A 4,895-nucleotide genomic window follows, 5' to 3' on the forward strand; every position below is an offset into this window, starting at 1 on the left:
TTCCCTGAGCAGATTTTCATTGAAATGAAGGGAGGCAAGAATATGTCTGAAGGGATGATATAAGCAAAAACACTGTCAACCAGGTTGCCATAAAGTTTTTACAGAGAAACCGGTTTTTAATTTTAAATACAATCTGCCTTCAATCTTGAGAATAAGCAAGCATAATTTCAATGGATTTACTGTTAGTATTAAATTTCCATTACCTGCAAAATGTCCCTAACCAAGAGAAGCAGACCATCTTTGGGTGGAAGTGGTTAAGGGTTGAATGGAACCCTTCCAGACAGCTAGTCTGAGCGTCTGGAGACAGCTGCTTGATGTCATTTACAAGTCTTGTACTTGTCAGTAGCTTGTGCAGTTTATTGTATGCAGTAGTTCCTTACAAGAAAAGAAAAAGCAAAGTAACTTTAAAAATTTCTTATGACTGGATAAGAGGTCAACCCTCAGTTGAAAATTCCTGTCTGAGTCCTCAGTGACCTGTGGCAGTTGGCTTTTGTGTTCATGTAATAAAATATTAAAAATATTAAATGCACTATTATCTTATAAGTGTAAATAGTTTTTAATTTTTAACTTAGGATAGAGGGCCACTGGTTCGTCAGTTTTTTACTGTTATGTGTTACCCTCTGTAAATAAAGTTGTTACTTGCTTACTTACTTACTTACTTACACTCTTACTAGGTTAGTCTTTACAGTGAACTGTAAATATGGAGGATTGATTGCTTTTTTAACATGTCTAATATTAAACAATACCTATCCTGATCCACCGTCTGTTATCAATCTCATCATGCGCACACTTTTTGAAAAGTGGAGAGGGATGATTTTCATGCTTGTTGGCAACATGCTCCATGAAAGACTTCCATTTGGCCATGATCATCTCCTGAAAGCCCTCCTTGGTGGATGTGGCACACCAGTAGAGATGGTTACGGACTCCTTTTACCCAGTCAGCTATCTTCTCACAGCCCTTCTCTTTTCCCAGCTGCAGCATCTTCTTTCCAATGGATCGAGCAATGTGCCAGATGTCAAAGTAATGGGCACAACCAGGCTGGCTTTCCCGTACCCACTTGGCAATGCCCCTGTGGCGATCAGATTTGAAGACTACAACTCTGAGGCCAACTGATTGGAGATATGAAAATGCACATTTAGCTCCCTCCAGTTCCATTGGTGAACTGCCACCAGTCTCATTTGCCTGTAATAAATTACCAATAAATAGGGTGACCATGATATAGCAATCAAACAGTAAGTACTTTCCTTTGCAAAGACTACTGTGTTGAGCTCACTAACTGATGAATATGAATGTTTATTCATAAATGTACCAGAAAAACAAGTAGGGCATAATGGGCATGGAATGTGTGTATCTCGATCAATCGTAATAATTATTATTTTCATGAATACGAAGAATGCTTGCTCTTATGACTCGCATATTTTCTGGGATAACCATTGTTATCACCTTTCCCACCTTAGGAATGGACCATGATATTCTTGATGGGGGGTTGGGTAATTGCAAGGGAAAAAATTGTGCAAAGCTACATGAAGTAACACAAAAGAAACACGAAACAAATCGAAAAACAGTTCCTGTACAACCTGATGTTGACAAAAATTTTTGCTCAGAAAAATTACCTGACTCCCACCCATTTTAAAATGTAATTATACATTCCTTTAGCTTACAACACCACTTACCTGAAGAAGTTCAAAATGTGCCACCTTAAGAATGGTATTACAGAACATGGTGTAAACACCAAATTTGGCACTGTGCCCCATGGAATCGAACCGCCCATCCCCACTCCACACAGCATCCTTCATGTTCTTGATTTTCTCAATGAGGGCTGCTTGATAATGCTCCCAGTAGCCAAGGACAGCAGGGAACAGAAAATTCTTTTGGTGGAAAAAGAATGTCCTTGCATTGTATGCTGACAGGCCCATGTGCTTGAATACCAAGAGAATCTTGCTAATAGATGCTCCGGCCATGAGGATACTGAAGCTTAGCAGCACATTTCCAGCGGGGTACCTCCCATTAAACATCATTGGCTGTGACTTCCATGAAAAGGAATTGTCACCACAGGTGAAGCAGTGTTGGTTGACAATTACCATGGTTCCTCTTTGTTTCATTGTGACCTTGGGTTTCTCCCCCTTACACTTGAAACAAAACAGGGAGAAGAGGCAAAGGAGCTTGGTAAAAAAAACAATGAACTTGGGCTCCTTGTAGCAAGATGTTCCTGGTTCAACCCTGAAATCCAAAATAGAACTATAAGCTACCATGATATTTAAAGGTGACTCCAGCCAGTAGGTAATCTCTGGGCCCATCCTCATACCCCTTTGTGGACAAGGTTCTTAGTTAGCCTGTGGGTAACCTGCTGGGCTTTTGTGGATGTAACACATTTCTATTTGATTTACTATCAGAAGTGTGGCTTACGTGTACCTATATATGCATAGGCTCATTTTTTCCCTGCCAGCATTTGTTAAGATCAGCAAACATAATGCACAACAAATAGATTTTCCTCACTGTGTTGCTGGAATCAATACCATCACGCTCTTCTTCACTTTGTGAAGAGTAATCTTCTGTTGATGGTGCACTATCTTCATGTGGGCCCCAGTCAGTGTCCTCCACTTCATCTTCTACATCCTCCTTGAGCTCCTCCTTGAGCTCCTCCTTGGGCTCCTCTTCCATCTCAACAGCACACTCCTCATTCTCCATCTCTTTCTCTGTCTCCTAATTTTTGGAAAACAAGGAGGCAATATTCAGCTGGGTCCTCATTTTGATAATACATCTGTTGAGGAAATTATTTTCATTACACTGACAAACTAACTGGAAAAAAAAACAAGAACTTACCTGAACACTCTGCAACTCCTTCAACTTGTTTTCTAGCTTTGCATACTTCTTTTTAAGCCGGTTATGCTTCTTTGACAGTGACCGCGTTTTCTTAGAATACTTCTCACAGCGTTTACATTTACCAGGCTGCTGTGGGGTATGAGTGATTGGACAACTGGGGGTAAGGTGAGGAGTAGCCTCATAATTCACTTGAGATGTAGGAACAGAAGTGGCAGCGGAGGTACAGGTAGCTGTACTGGAACCAGGGGAAGGTGATGCTGATAACATCATATCCAAAGATGTGCTTGGGCCAAGATTTGTATTACATGTGCTTTCTGTCAAGGTGTCAGTGGTGCTACAGGTTGATGTGGCAGTGGTGCTACAGGTTGATGTAGCAGTGGTGCTACAGGTTGATGTTACAGTGGTGCTACAGGTTGATGTGGCACTGAGCTTTAGTTTCTTGCCGGGAGGGTCATGCATCACCTCTCTGCAGATCTAGAAAGAAAACTGCATGAATTATACAACTTTCTCCATATGTCAAAAAGGCAATATTTTCTACAGGAAAGAAAAGATCACCTATTTTCCAAATTTAAAAGGGCAAAAACTTCCTTCAACCAATAATATAAATACTGTAAAAAAACATGTACACGCTTAAAAACACACGAGTTATTAGTAAGAACTAGTATATTAGAGATAATTTATATAACAAGCGATTTATTTATTTGTCTTCAGACTTCTGATAGACCAGGAACAGTACGTGTGCACCACTGTATAAATTCAAGCACACGTGTACAGCTTATTTCATTCATTTGGCCTTTTCTGTTTCAATTCATGATTTCAAGGGTCTTTCAAACGAACAACAGCCGTATTAAGCTGTGAGAAAATATATCTTGAATGATTTGCGAAAAGAAATAAACTTATAAACTTATTCGTGAATTTGTTTGAATGCGTTACATCAGCTAAATGCAAAACAACGCCACGTGCGATGAAATAAGCTCCGAATAGATAAACTTTACTTACTCTTCGCCGCTTTCGGTCAGTCAAAGGAGACGTATAGGGCACAACAGCAGTCCTTGTTGGTACTGAACCTTTTATCAGCCGTTTTTTTAACGTAACAACTTCTCCAGTTGCATCCATTAAAGACACCGGCTTGTGTTCGAAACAACTATCGTCAAAGTGAACGGAACACAAGCACGACGACTTCTTCGGCACGAAATCGTCCCGATTTATCCGGACAAATCGCGTCCATTTCTGCCGCAAACTTTCCTCCTTGGGAAAGTAATGCATGGAAATTCCAGGCGTCCCGGTTTTGTTGGAACAATTGACTTTATTGGGGCCACCGGCCGCGCAATAATTCTTTGCTCCCTTCTTTGCTCTCTTGTCCGCCATGACACTATCGCCTTCAGAACCACCAACTACGTCACTTCCTGTGTAAGATGATCGTTTCGACCGCGCGCAAAACGGACCCATTTCAGGTTGCGAAATCCAAACTTTGAGGTTCAAAAAATACGACAAGAAAGTGCCTTTGATCGGTTAAAACCGTTTAGCTGTGTTCATCAAGACATAAACAACCAAACAGGGCAAAATTATTTTTTACTTCATAGGCACTTTAATTATGTTTATGTCCGGTGGCCTCACCTAGCTTGTAAGGTCCGCAGATCACTGCAAAAGGCTCATCTTTCCCCTCTCTTAGCCCAATCCTGAAATGCAAAACACGAAAACATCGTAAAGTTACATAATATAAATAGCCTGTGTAGTGGTAGACGGAAATTTAATCTCTGCAGGTAACCGCCGCTGAATACCGGCGTGTTATTTTCGTCTACAACGCACACTAAATGTTCGATCTACCGATGAAGAATGTCTAAACAACATTTACAAATTTAAGTTTCAAGTGCTTCGTCGCAACACCCTTATTTCAGTTTAATTTGGTGACCCTAAAGGCCTAAAGCTATTTATGAAGATAATTTTATATTTTTCTACCAGAAAATAAATTTGAGTATTTTACACTGTTCTGGAAAAAAATATGTCTCTCGTATATTTCAGCGAGCGAGGCAGACATCGTAGTAATCTGGCTAGTAGTCTTCTTGTCTTTA

At 40.3% G+C, this 4,895-nt stretch overlaps 1 pseudogene across 1 annotated transcript in view; it reads right to left on the reverse strand.

The window, feature by feature from the left end:
* LOC110063554 (uncharacterized) overlaps positions 1 to 4,409 on the reverse strand; it is a 5,721-nt pseudogene extending 1,312 nt beyond the window's left edge. Inside the window, exons 1-7 of the transcript XR_016201957.1 lie at positions 3,823 to 4,409; positions 2,824 to 3,297; positions 2,480 to 2,703; positions 1,674 to 2,220; positions 747 to 1,182; positions 204 to 375; positions 1 to 46 (exon numbers count right to left, since the gene is read on the reverse strand). The exon at positions 1 to 46 is cut by the window's left edge and continues 103 nt beyond it. The product of XR_016201957.1 is annotated as an uncharacterized LOC110063554 (transcript). The remainder of the gene's footprint in view (positions 47 to 203; positions 376 to 746; positions 1,183 to 1,673; positions 2,221 to 2,479; positions 2,704 to 2,823; positions 3,298 to 3,822) is intronic.
* Between the last annotated feature and the right edge of the window lie 486 nt (positions 4,410 to 4,895).

This window comes from Orbicella faveolata, unplaced genomic scaffold (assembly GCF_042242905.1).
Source record: "Orbicella faveolata isolate gen_17 unplaced genomic scaffold, um_ofav_v1 contig_35, whole genome shotgun sequence".
In the NCBI taxonomy this organism is placed as follows: Eukaryota; Metazoa; Cnidaria; class Anthozoa; order Scleractinia; family Merulinidae; genus Orbicella; species Orbicella faveolata.